At 45.9% G+C, this 14,535-nt stretch overlaps 2 long non-coding RNA genes across 2 annotated transcripts in view; one reads left to right on the top strand and one right to left on the bottom strand.

Annotated features, from left to right (window-relative positions):
- The window catches only part of LOC118009540, a 42,744-nt gene that overhangs the window by 20,837 nt on the left and 7,372 nt on the right, over positions 1–14,535 (bottom strand). The gene's annotated exons all lie outside the window — the stretch shown is intronic.
- LOC118009541 lies at positions 6,327–8,486 on the top strand. The gene is made up of 4 exons (XR_004678970.1): positions 6,327–6,878; positions 7,123–7,186; positions 7,386–7,553; positions 8,013–8,486. It is a non-coding gene; the product is annotated as an uncharacterized LOC118009541 (long non-coding RNA).

Below are 14,535 nucleotides of genomic sequence, written 5' to 3'. Positions count from 1 at the left end.
GAATTCTACGCAAATACTGCATTCGTTACTCAGAAGACTGTGGGTTAGCAATTCTCAAATTACTTTATGCCTACACTAGGGTTGGACAGAACAGTAAATACGGTGTCGGTCATGAGAACCAGGCTTCCCACCGGCAGAGGAAGAAGCTACAGATAGGGAAAGCAGAAAGGCTGGAGTAAACCCTGTGGTGCTGGGTTGGAATCGGGGCTATCGGTACAAACGCTCATGTTCTTTTAAATATGTATACAGTTCAATAGATAAAGAAATAAAAATATATGTGTAATATACTTGCCTTATTATACATACATATATTTCCTAGCTCGGCCTGCTGAGAAGGCCTAGAAGCCATGACACCCCAAAAACAATGAGCCCACCTAGTGCCCAGATGTTGGTCTTTAAATACTATGATCCTTTAAAGGGCACCGGGGCTCCTTGAGAAGTGGCTGAGCCAGCTGAGAGAGCAGAGACATGAAGTATCTTGTGATTTCAGAAGGTAAGAAAGTGCCCAAAAAAGATGAAGGCACAGGATTCAAGGAACACAGGACCCAACCTGCAAGCGCTTCCAATGGCCAAAGCTGGAACAATCTGAGGTACAATATAAATGATAATGTAATTAGATTATAGCCCATAGAATAAAATAAATACCCATGAGTTCATACTAATATAAACACATGAATGAATGAATGAATGAATGAATGAGGGGGAAAGGGGCAGCTCTTCCTTACGGAAGAATTCCAATTAACAATTGTAGAAGAAATGAGGAAAATACAGACTCGCCATTACAACGCCACAGAAATCATTGTTGTAGGCAAGATTCTCCAGCAGATGCCACAATTAATGGGCAGAAATTTGAGAAGAAACAGGACACTTATACAATCTAACAGTATCTCCCTCAAGATATTTATTAACTAAAAAAGGAAAAACAGTAACTTTACAGCAGAGAAACCCAGCCCCTTAGTCTAGCAATCAAGGTAAACATCACCACTTCTAGGAAAGTATCCACATCATGAATCCCTTGGTCTGATGCCCTGAGAAGTGTATATCACTTCTATGGTGTCCTTGCTAAAAATTCATGAGAAATCAACAGGCAAACCCAAGTGGGGGGATATTCTACAAAATAACTGACTGACTGGTATTTTTTTTTTCCAATAGTGACAAAATCATGAACAACAAGGAAGGACTGAGGAATTGTCACAGATTGGAGGAAACTAAGGAGAAATAATTAAATGCAATGTGGGATCCTGGGAAGGGGGCATTAGTGAAAAAAATGGCAAACTCCTTATAAACCCATAGTTTATTTAATAGTATTAATTTCTTGGTTTTGATCACTGTACTATAATTATATAAGATGTAAACATTAGGGAAAGTTGGGTGAGGGGTATATGAAAATCCTCTGTACTATTTTTACTTTTCTGTAAGTCTAAAATTACTGCAAAATAAAAGTGTTTTTTTTTTTTTTAAGTACATACTATGGGGCGCCTGGCTGCTCAGTCAGAAGAACATGTGACCCTTGATCTCAGGGTTGTGAGTCTCAAGCCCATGTGGGGTATAGAGAGTACTTATAAATAAATTTAAAAAAAATAACTTTGGGGGTGCCTGGGTGGCTCAGTAGTTAAGTGCCTGACTCTTGATTTCAGCTCAGGTCATGATATCAGGGTCCTGAGATCCAGCCCCAGAAGGAGCCTTGCGTGGGACTCTGTGCTGGGCATGGAGCCTGCTTAAGATTCTTTCTTGCCCTCTCCCTCTGCCCACCCCCCAAAATAAATAAAAATAAAAAACTTAAAAAAAATACATACTATGTTAAAATGTCATTTTACATCCTCAGCTGACCTATCATAGCTAACTTCTAAGGTTTATTCAGTAATCACGTGGACTTACGGATGTAAGTTCCACCAGCGCTCAATCCTAATGGTGAATTCTGAGTTGGTGCCTGGGCCAGCTGCCTGGCCAATTCTCCTTGCTCATTTTTCTACATTGGTCAGTAGGTTTGGCTGGAATTCCAAGGCCTTGGGCTTTGCAGGACTAGAAAAAGTTAGAGGAAAGGGAAGCAAATAGCCCCTGGGATGGAACCGGCTTTCCTGTGTGCCTCTTTTTAAAAAAGTTTTTAAGGGGCACCTGGGTGGCTCAGTCGTTAAGCGTCTGCCTTTGGCTCAGGTCATGATCCCAGGGCCCTGGGGTCGAGCCCCAAATGGGGCTCCCTGCTCCCTGGGCAATCTGCTTCTCCCTCTGCCCCTCGCCCTGCTTGTGCTCTCTCTCTCTCTCGAATAAATAAAATATTTTAAAAATAAATAAAAATTTTTTAAAGATTTATTTATTTATTTTAGAGAGAGAAAGAGAAAAAGCTCACGTGAGCAGGGGGCGGGGCAGAGGCAGAGGGAGACAAGCAGACTCCCCGCTGAGCCAGGAGCCCAACACGGGGCTACGGGGCTGGATTCCCAGGACACTGAGATCCCTTCCTGAGCCGAAATCACAAGTCAGACGCTCAACTCACTGCGCCACCCAGGAGCCCCACTCCTGTGCATGTCTAGGCTGCTTTCGGCTCCCGCTCTGCAGAGCTCCAACCTCCAAGGAAGTCACTCTTTCCTTGTGTCCGAAAGACTGCAGAAGGATCTAGTCTTGGTTGTAACTATACCATCTGTTCGTGCCCTCGGAATTGTAAGACCGATCCCCACGTTTACAGATCTGTGCTTACACATCACATGTGCGGGGCAATAATGACAGGCTGCCAGGCAGTTGCAAGATTCTTCATGTTCAGAAGCTCCTCCATGTAGAAGCAGGTCAGGTCCTGAAAGGCTGTTCTGACCGCACTTTGTCATCCCAGTTACCTAGGAGGGGTTTCCACCGGCAGCCCTCAGATTGATGTCCATCAAACCAGGAGTGTTTTAAACTCAAGCCCATGCTCCTCCTCCTCACTGATACATGTTCTCTCGGGCGTGTTTCCCCCAATAAATTTGGGTCTTTTTTCTGCACTGAAAACACATTGAGAGAGAGAGTATCTGCAAATATTGTAAGACTCTCTTTAACTTCATCTCCACCAGCCCGCTGTACTTTGAAGTCAGGCCCACTCAAAGGGGGCCTTGTACAGAGGAAACATCCATGGCCTCCAGCACGCACACCATCACTCCAGCCTCTGTGTCTTCAAACTCCTGGCATGCTCCTGACAGAGGCTGGTAGACTCTTTGTTGATGTGAGCCTCCGAGCTGTGACACTCTGAACCCTTTCGTTTCTGTCTATTGCTTGTCCTATCTCTTGCTGATTATTGACCAAAGAAGCAAGGCAGCTTTTATATATTATACAATTACCCTTTGTCCTTTTGAACCTTCTCTAATGTTGACTCAGTCCATACACAAGGGCAACATTCATGATTTTTCACTGATTTCCTTTTTTTTTAATTATCTCGTTTGGAATTGAATATATATGCATATATATTAGCAATTATAGTATGTATTAGTATATATTATTATATTTTATATATAGTATACATTATTATATATATATTAGTATATATTAGTAAATCCTTGCATGGACAAGATGGGGTTAAAAATGTTTGCAAAACACCTCAAGCTCAGCATGAGCTGAGCAAGCACATTGTAGACCAAGAGGCTTATCCTGATAGGGTGGTGAGCAGAACTTTCTCAGGACAGCAGAGCTTTGTTGATAACCATGGACGATCTCAGGGAGAGAGCATCTGTACTTCCCATAAAGAGCAAGAAGGATGTTCTTGGGGTTGTGAGTTCAAGCCCATGTTGGGTGTGGAGCCTACTTAAAATAAAAAAATAAGGGCGCCTGGGTGGCTCAGTTGGTTAAGCGACTGCCTTCAGCTCAGGTCATGATCCTGGAGTCCCTGGATCGAGTCCCGCATTGGGCTCCCTGCTTGGCAGGGAGTCTGCTTCGTCCTCTGACCCTATCCCCTCTCATGTGTTCTCTCTGTCTCATTCTCTCTCTCTCAAATAAATAAATAAAATCTTAAAAATAAATAAATAAATTAATTAAATTAAAAAAAAAAAAAGAGCAAGAAGGAGACTCTAAAGTTGCTACTTGGTACACTGTTTCCAGAATCACCAAGCAGGAGGTTGACACAATTATCTGGAGAATCTGGGCAGAGACATACTTATCTACATTAAAACAAAACAATCATCATCATCATCAAAGATTGGTCCAGAAATTTAAAAGTGGGTTACATGGGTTAAGTACTTACTATGCATCAAGCACATGCATTATCTCACGGAATTCTTTAAACGACTCTACGATACGGATATTCTCATTCCCATATCGCAAATAAGGAAACCGAAACACGGGTAGGTAAAGTCACTTATCCAAAATCCCACTGCTAATTAAGAGCAAAGCTGGGATTCAAACCAGGGTCACCAGAAACAGATTCTGCATTCACAGAACTCTTTTTTTTTTTTTTAAGATTTTATTTATTTATTTGAGAGAGAGAGAATGAGAAAGAGAGCACATGAGAGGGGAGAGGGTCAGAGGGAGAAGCAGACTCCCTGCCGAGCAGGGAGCCCGATGCGGGACTCGATCCCGGGACTCCAGGATCATGACCTGAGCCGAAGGCAGTCGCTTAACCAACTGAGCCACCCAGGCGCCCTCTGACCACAGAACTCTTAACTACCCAGGTAACCACCTCAACGTCAGTTAGGCTAATTGACTGGAGAAATGAGCGCGCTTCTATCCTCAAAGGTTTTACCTTTTCCCTCACAATAGTCTCATGCAGGAGGGCTGGCGCCGTGAGCCCTGTGTCTATCTTAGAACATTCCCACTGTGAGTCACCGCCCCATGAGAGCCAAAAGCCACTCTGTCCCCTGCCCCCACACCTTAAGAATCAACACAACTGGAAGCTGTTGGTGGCCGTCTGTTGACAGGGCTCAAGAAGTGGCTCTCAACCAGGGGCAATGTTGCCCCCACCCCAGGGACATCTGGCAATGTGTGAAGATATTATTGATTACCACAGCTGGGGGGGGGAGGGGTCGTTAGCGTTCCATAGCAGCCAAGGACGCTACTAAACATCCTACAAGGCAGGAGCCAGCTCCCCCCACCCCCCCACCCCCAGCCCACCCAGCTCCAATCCAGCTCCAGAGGTCAGTGGTGTAGAAGGGGAGAGACCCCGAGCTAAAGGAGTCCGTAATGCTTTGGAGCCCCGGTCCCCAGCCTAGCCTGGGAGGAAAAAAATCACTGCTACCGCAGTCAGGAAACTGGATCAGATGGGTTCTCTCATCTGCAGGGGAGATGCTACCGCCTGCTTTTCCATCCAGCTAATTAGCGCACTTGCGGATTGTCTGAACTGACAGCCTCCTTTTCCCCATAAACAGCACGTTGGCAAGCCACTCCAAATTCAAAATACTGTCCTGACAAGCTAGGCAAGTGATTCAACAAGGTGACTCTTTTGGATGGGCAGCGTAAGGGCGGGTGGCACATTTCAGGAGCAAATCCCTAGAACATCAGCATCAGAGGGGAAGAGAGGAACTTTAAAGCTGGTCAAGGAATCCCGTTGGCTCCACTCCCTAATTATTTTAGCAGGCAGTGAGATCATGCTCTGCAAGAACGGACGCAAAGGAAGGGGAGCTATAACCGGATACTGCTGCAAATAAAGTCAGCTCCACCAGAGAAACTAAAACAAGACGTGTGCTGCATTCACTTCATGAAAAGTTTAAGGTCGGAGTTCCGTCACGAAAGAACCAGCCTGGGGAGTCAGCCAGCCCCGGTTCCGGGGTGCCGCTTGGAAATGCTGTCGCCAAGTGACTGCAGGCAGAAAGCCCTCTCCCTGTGCCTCCATGTCTCATCTGCAGAGCAGGACTCGTCGCAGCCACTCCACAGGGTCGTCCCGGGAAGTACAGGGTGTGATGCGTGTGACAAAAGCACTCGGTAGGGCTGGGCACGGAAAACACGCGAAACAAACATACACGGAATAAACATACACGGAATAAATGCCCTGGCCCAGCTCCTCCCCTCCTCCCTTCCCTCGCACGTGTGGAGAGGGCGATCGGTTTTCCCTGAGAGGCTGGTTGGGTGAAGGCAACGGGCGAGGGGCTGAGTCAGAGCCCAACAGAAGCTTTTTATTAATGGAATTTACTTTGACAAATCATGCCCACGAGATGTCCAGATAAGCAAGCTTGCCTCACACAAGAGGATCTTTGCTTCTGGGACCCAGAAAATGACTCCCTGAGATGTACGTATGATGCACCCAGGGTCACCAGAAACAGATTTACCTCGAAGCTGATGAAAAGGAATCTCCAAGCCTCTCACCCACGCAGGAGCCCCAGCAACACATTCATGGCCATTTGCTTTTGTAAACTTGGCGGTGGTAAGATACTCTGACCTTGATTGCTTTGATTGCTTAAGACCGCTGCCTCTTTGTACTCTGACTTCCTTTGGGCCACATTTCCCATCCTTTTGGATGACTTTGGAGCAGCCATGGGCATTTTTGGGATCTGGCTAAAAGGAACTGGAATCAGAGATACCTTTACTTGAGGTTAAGAGATTTTTATAAATTTATAAACCATATGGACAGTTTAGTTACTGCCGGCTGTTCTCAAGTAGGGAAGGTTTCCAGCAATATTCCTATGGCCCACTGGGCTGACCCACCCGGCGTGGAGATGCAAAGGCTCGGATCCAGAGGTCATATCGCAGGATGAGGGTGTCCTGCAGTGTCTGGCACGGGAGGTAGTGTGGGCCGGCGGAGGAAAATCAAGATGTGGGACAGACAGAGCCAGAACAGACTCATCAGAAGCTGGCCTGGAAAAATGTTTCCAACCATCAAGCTTGTACAACTATAGGCACATTTAAAATTGATAACTGGTCAGGATGAAATTTGAGGCCGACTAAGAAACATGCCCCCCAAAAGAGAGGACAAAAAGGATATCAGAGATGTGGTAAGCGAATAATACATATTTTTCTGAATTTGGGGATACTTTAATACCTAATTTTGTACATGTAATTTTATATCCTCTTCAAAAGGGCCTCTTGGATTGTTAAGCTTCAGGCCCTACAAAACCTGGGCCCATCCCTTAAAGTCACATACTTTTATCTTTTTCAAGAGGGTAGAGTGGGGGAAAAGGTGAGAACAGAGACAACTGAACTCCCTAACAAACTAAATTTCCTGAAATTATATTTCAGACAGTGAACCTGGAAAACTGGAAATTCCTTACATATCTGTTCTTTCTGAAAAGATTGAAATGAAGTAAGTATATAAGTCTCCACACTATATTGGTGGATTTTCTCGCCAGGCTGAGTCCATATTGCATGGTGTTTTGGGGAAAGTACTTTTTTTAATCATGTGAAATAAAACACACCTAGCTTAAAAAATAATAATAATAAAAAAAAAAAAAGCCAGTTTCTGCCAGTCTTTTATCTGTACTTTATCTATCCCTACCCTCCAGCAAGAGATTCTAAACTCTACTCACGCTCACTGTGGTCGCTTCTACACCCAAATCAAACAAACTCCGCCGGCTAATTAGTTTTTGAAAGCACAAAGGAACGCAATACAAGTTGGAGAAAGTGAAAGAACTTCTTTCTAAATTCAAACGACTGAACAAGGAAACATTCAGGTAGGCAGAGCCCTTGCAGTTTCTGTTCTTACCACAGGAAGACTTAAAGGAACCACATTCTGGAGGCTGGTTTTCATTTTAATGAAAACGCCAGACGCGCCCACAAGCTCCCCCTGCCCTTGCCCACCCCACACCCCCTACCCGAACTCCGCCGACCCCTAGAAGGCACGAAGTTCACAAAGGGGAGCAAATGGAGCCTTCTGCTCATTTCAGAACCGTGTCCTCCATTACGCAAATGCCCGGGCCCCGCGCCCAGTCTGCCCGCCCCTCCCTCCGCGCGCCGCCCGGGATGCTCAGCCCCGCGGCTCCTCCGGGTTGGGGACAGGGGCTGACCCCGGGCAAGTTTGTCCGGGGGGAGCCGCACAACACCGGGGAGGGCTTGGTGCCTCTTTCCCTTTCCTTGGAAAGCCCTCAGCACGCTCCAGACACCCCACCCACCATGTATACCTTCTCTTCTAGGGCTGCTGCTTTTGCAAAAACAGAGCTCGGGGCTTTAAAACCTGCATTTTCTCCCTGGGAGTAAGCATTGGTTAATGACTGCCAGCCGGTCTCTGGGTCTCGGCACCATGTGACCGGGCCACGTGACTTGGAGCCGGCTGTGGTTGTTCCTTGTATTTGAATAAAAAAGATCAAGCTTATTATTGCACTAAAAGCCTGCGGATCTCGTCAGTGCAACGTGATTCTCAGGCGGGTTACACAACACGCTGCAGCGCTGGGCTCCGGCTTCCAGCGCCCAGCCCGCCTGTCTGCCTGCCTGCCTCCGCCCGACGCGAGGAGCTGTTTTCTAAGGGACATAAAGCAAACATGGTTTTATGTTTTCCAAAGTGAGAGTCCATTTTCCCCTCGGAAAATGTGTGATGATCTTGAAAAATGAAGAGACCCAATTTCTCCGAGCCTTCTTATTAGGATCAGGTTAGGAGCCCTACTGCACGCACACAAATACAGGAAAAAAACAGGAGATCCAATCCTCTTTGCAACTGAAGATTCAGGATCGATTTGACCTTTGACTATTTCCCTGTCTCTCGTCTGATCTCCTGGAAAGTCTTCAAAATATACTCCTACTTATAAAAAAATGTAAACTAAAAGTGACATTTTTAAAATTTAAAATGTAAATGGCATGTTCATTTTGTGTCCCCCCCCCCAAGATTTCTAGAACATTGGCAGTTAAATTTTGATTCAGCACATCCTGCAAAGGAGAAAGCAGGGGGATTAGTCTGTTTATAGGTGGGAAGAGCTGGGTGTCCCTTTGCAGGTTAGGGTGTAGGTGGGCACAGCTATGCAAATATACGCAAATTTGCCTCAAAGGGGACCCCCCTTCCCATACCCAGAAAGTGACAGCCTTACCTAGCACATTGTAATACTCTCCCCCACTCCCCCCACCCCCCTCCCCCGAAGGCCATAGAAGGCCTGCAATATTTTGCTTCCTCCTGTGTCTAAGGGTAGTGATGACTCAGGTACAGAAGGACCGGAGGGAATAATAACACTGGTTATCTCCAGTCCACGGCCTTCTCTGAATGGAACTGCAAAGCGCTTCTCCGTGGCAGCTCCTTCTCCAGCAGTGTCTGTCTCTAGAACAGGAGGCCGGCCCATTCTCCAGCCCAGGCCAGATTTCAGCTGTGGATTCATTCATTCTACGAATACTGAGTGCCTCCCGGGCCTGGCACTGTTCCAGGTGCCGAGGAAGCAGCCGTGAACAAGGCAGCTGGATCCCGGGCTGCCGCGGGGCCTCACTCCAGTGAGGGAGAGTCATCTCCGAGGGGCCGAGCCCGAGCCCGGGAGGCCTGGCCTGGCCAGGAGGCGGGGCTGGGGGGCACAGCCCGTGGAACTCCCTTCTGCCTTCCAGCCATCATTCAGAGGACAGGGCCACTGAAGATTAATTAATTTTACCAGCTGATGCTTTGGAAACAGAGGAAAATCTTTGCGGGCAGATACAGGTGTGACCTTGTTTCTGAGACACCTTCCAGTGAGCCTCGAGGAGTCCTTGCTCCCCGTTTCTGATCCTACACGGACAAGAGGCTTTGTGTAGACGGTTCCCCGCTGCCAGCAGCATGGCCAAAAATACAGCAGAGCTGCTCGGGAGTGACCCCTCCTTGAGCTGTGACCGAGTCACTGCCAGAGTTCCGGCTGGAGCATCAGTACCTTCTGCTTCCCTGTTTCTCCACAGCACCCCGCCTCCTTCCGAGGACACCACAGCAGCTCGGGCAGGAGCTCCCCGAAAGGCCAGCCTGTCCACAGTGCCAGAGGGGTGAGATCCAGCCTTGGGCAGCCTTCCCAAGGACAGGACACCAATTCTGTTCCTCGATGACAGCCCAGTATGGGGCCTTCCCTCTTTCGACAAGCCCTGATGTGGATCAGAGAGTGAAAATGTGTTCTAGAAATGGCCAAGCTTTTGACATCCTGAATAAGACCTGACCAGGGGACGAGAAGGGAGAGACAGAGGGAAAGAATGGAGCCATCACGTTCTTCCTGAAATCTTGATTGGATTTCGATGAACCAGTCCTTCAGTGGACAGTCTCTCTATGGAACTCCATCCCACACCAAGGGAAAGGGAACACGGCAAGTTGAAACAAGAGTCAGAAATGCAGGCACAATGGTCTGGTCGCTGAGGATGGTCCTTTATACCAGGGCCTCACAGAAGGTCCTTGATAATCCACGTGTGATAAGCAGGATATAAGACCCTCTCCAGCCCAACCGCCACCACCCCTGACCTGTGCAAGTGGAAGGAGGGCTGGAGAAAGGAAGGGCATGGGCACAGGCTCTGGCCCTAGAACTCAAGGTATTTTGAACCAAATTTCTTCTCTTAGCCAATCTCAGTAATACTTCCCATAGTCCCTCGTTTTCCTGAGAGGAAGAGTAATTGCCATCTTCCTTCTGCAGGTGGGGAACCTAAGCAGAGGCATGCTAACACTCCCCAGCACTAAAAAGTCAAAGATACGGGACACGGGGATCAAAGATAAAGTTCACGTCTTCTCCAGGTTCGCCTCCTATGAGGATCTGCACTACCGTGATCATCAGAATGGTGCAGGCTCTACAGAGAACAATATGGCGGTTCCTCAAAAAATTAAACACAGAATTGCCATGTGATCCAGCAAGTCCACTTCTGGGTCTATAGCCACAAGAATTGAAAGCAGGGACTCAAACAGATAGCTGTACACCCATGTTCATAGTGGCATTATTCATAATTGCCAAAAGGTGGAAACAACCCAAGTGTCCATGGATGAACGGATAAACAAAATGTGCTATACACATACACTGGAATATTATTCGGCTTTAAAAAGGAAGGAAGTTCTGACTCATACTACAACACGGGTGAACCTTGAGGACATGATACTAAGTGAAATAAGCCCATCCCAAAATGACAAATACTGTATAATTCCAGTTACATGAGGTACCTAGAGGCACCAAATTCATAGAGGCAGAAAATAGAATGGTGGTTGTCAGGGGCTGGGCAGAGGGGAGAATGGTGAGTTAGTATTCAAGGGGGACAGAGTTTCAGTTTGGGAAGAGGAAAAAATTCTGGAGATGGATGGTGGTGATTCACAACACAGAAATGGAGTTAATGCAATGGAAGTGTATGCTTTCAAATGTTCTGATGTTAAATTTGATGGGGTGTATATTTTACCAAAATAAGAAAATTTAAAGGGTCCAGTATCACCTGCACATTTTTAGAGCTTCAGGTAATCTCAAAAATCTTTGCCCTGTGTATTGTGCCCTGTGGATCAGCAGGACCTCTAGGAATTACCCACCGATCCTATCCCTTCTGATGTCCAAGGAGATGAAATTATGTTGATCGTCCTGCCATCTCTCCTGTCCTTTACCCTTGGTTCTGTGATGCCCATAGCTTGGAGAGGTGAGGGCTCCGCCTCCATCAGACCATCCTCATCCTCCCCCAGTCCCTTCAGCCCACTGATCTGATTTGCTAGAAAGAGAATTAGTGGCATGGGAGAAGAAAGATAAAGGATTCAACTTTGTTGCCCAATCCATTTTCATTGCCTCCGATAGAAAATGTTCAAGATTTGGGATCAACTTTTTTGCCTGCACTAGTTAATTTTTTTCTCACCTATTAATAGATTTTGCAGGTCATAGGACATACCTGATGGAGTGTTAGCAAAATAGTTGGGCTTTGAGGGATATGAGGGAAGAAGAGTGGGAGGAGAACATGCGAGGAGAGATTATAAACACCAAGTTTTAAATGTTCTCTGCCCTAGCTTTATGATTTAACATACAGTAGAACAGTGCATGTTCCTGGAAACTACAAAGAATATTCTATTCTTAAAAGAAAAACAAAAACAAAGAAGAATATTCTATTCTTATATAAAGCTTGTACTTCATAATTCTAAGTTTGAAACAAGGTCCATTGAATTTCTAGAAAAGAAGGATAATCATCACTGGGAAAAGGCCCCAGGCCTCCTTGGAAGAAGTAAAGCTGGTGGTTAGGATGGCCTCAAATTGTTGTCTACATTAAAACTGCTGACAGTCGCCACGGATGATCCATAAACACAAAAACAGGTCCATATAGGGAACTTCTGTTGCAGCTCTCAGCAGACTTGGCCCCTGCATCCGCCTCCATCAGGTCAGACCCATCCTGAGCCCGTGACGAAGAACCTCAAGCATGCTGAAAACTCTTTAGGAAAAAGGTATGGATGACAAGGCCATAAATCAAGATACTGCCTAAGCTCTCACAGACCTGGTCCCTTGGTAATCATGCTACATGGAAGAGTGCTTACTTGGCTCCATGCTTGGCACTTAACAAATGTTCACTTTATTGGGTGGCATTATTATTGTTATTATTGTTATTCTGGATGTCCAACAGACACAGCAATCACATTTTTCAAGTCCCAAATTAAGAACTTCCGGTATAAGATTTGTACAGCAAGATAGATTATTTCAATCCAAGGCCATCTGGAAAATTCCAGGCTGCGTGTAGCCAGTCTCATGGGCTCCCCATTGACAGACCACTCCAGCTAAACTATGAAATCTGCCCAAGTTGCCATACCTTTTGGGATCTACAAATGGAGTTCAACCAAATACAGATCCTTGTTGTTGCCTTCAATTCAATTCACGAAAACACTTCGAGCACCTTACTGTAAAATATTGATTGAGGTGAGTGCCATGGGGAATAAACAAATAAAAGAGATGGCCCAGTCCTCCCAGAAGCTCAGGGACATGAGTGGATGGGAAGGGCTGCCCTTGTGCTGAGCATGGGAGACTCAAGGGAGCTCTGATTCACTATTTCTAAAATTTTGTAATTGAAATATAATTGACATATGATACTAGTTTCAGATGTACAAATATGATTCGACAATTATATACATTGTGAAATGCTCACCATGATAAGTATAGTTACCACCTATCTCCATACAAAGTTATTACAATATTATTGACTATATTCCCTATGCTGTACCTTCCATACCCATGACTTATTTACTTTGTAATTGGAATTTTGTACCTCTTAATCCCCTTCATCTATGTGGCCTATTCCACACCCACCCACCCTTCCCCTCTGGCAACTGCCAGTTTACTCTCTACATTTATGAATCTGTTTCTGTTTGTTGTTGGTTGTTGTTTTTCGTGTATTTGATCATTTGTTTTGTTTCTTAGATTCCAAATATAAGTGAAATCACAAACTATTAGTCTTTCTCTGACTTATTTTTTTTTTCTGCCTGACTTATTTCACTTAGTATAATGCCCTCTAGCCATCCATGTTGTCATGAGTGACAAGATTTCGAGAGATGAATGGTTTATCTACACAATGGAATATTACTTGGCCATAAAAAAGATCTTGTCATTCAGATTCACTGTTGGTCACTGATAATACCTGACCACTGCCTCTAAGGCTTTTGATGGCATTTTAAGGCATTTACACTTGATTAGGTCTCAGTAGGTACAGAGTGATTTCCATGCAAAACTGCAGGACAAAATGACATAGGGAGAGCCTGGCCGAGGTCTCCAACAAGACCAAGAGAATAACCATGGTCCAAGCTCAGATTCTCAGGCTGCCCAGAAGTTTCTATTTTCCCTGCACCTATAGATCATTCAGGAGCCTTCTACATGGTCAAAATGGTCAAAGGGCTCCTATGGGAGCCTTCCTTCCTTGAACAACAGATTAGTGCTAATATGTTAGCAGAGGTTAATAGACTCCTACTTCCATAAGCCCCTCAGGCTTTGGATTTGGCAGTGGGCTGATGGAGGCCATCTCCTTCACCTTCATGCAGAGCTGCCTCTCAAGGGAAAATTCTCTTCGTCATAGCTTCGTGTCCCGTGCAGCCCCTAGCACGAGAGCATTCCCATACCCCTTCGGAAAGCAGGCGGACAGCACTGTTGGGGCCCAGAGGTAGATGTGGGAGAACCTGCAGATGGAACACCCCACAAAGCTGGTCCAGCTCAACTCATGATCCCAACGTGAAAAGTAACATCACTTCTTCAACATAGGAGACGAGAGCCTTCTTGGGTTTTTTTTCTTTACTGAAGTTCTGGCCAAGTTTAAAACCAAAGATGTAAGTACCTGCTTGGGGCTCCTTTTGACAGGACCAGAGCTGACAGAGGTGCTCACCGCATTGAAAAATGGAAAGCTTGAAGAATCTGGAGCCAGCTGGCAGAGTGGTGATGCTAGGGGACAGGGTAGCTGGCTGCAGAATGGATTTGGGGCATTTCTGGCTCAGCTCATCCCAGGCCTTCTATATTCACTAATTAATCTTCTGACTTGAATTGTTTCCCAAATAGGCTCTGTCAGAAAGAAAGATTCATTCATTTATTCAACAACTATATTGATCTTGTACTATCGGCCAGAATGAATGAATAGTTCAGTGGGAAAGGGAGACAAAGCAATATGTGAGTGTCCTCCCCGTGGTGTGTGTCACAATGCAGGGAAGCCTGGGCTGTTATGGCAGCATGGAGGGGACATCTCAATCAGAGGGTTGGGTCACTGGAAAATCATTAGATACTGAAGGAAAAAGTATAATTCTAGAGACAAGGTGAAGGA

Source organism: Mirounga leonina, unplaced genomic scaffold, assembly GCF_011800145.1.
Source record: "Mirounga leonina isolate KUSES-001 unplaced genomic scaffold, KU_Mleo_1.0 Mir_127, whole genome shotgun sequence".
NCBI lineage: Eukaryota > Metazoa > Chordata > Mammalia > Carnivora > Phocidae > Mirounga > Mirounga leonina.
The sequence above is the reverse complement of the archived record's forward strand: the minus strand, read 5'-3'. Positions and strand labels throughout refer to the sequence as shown.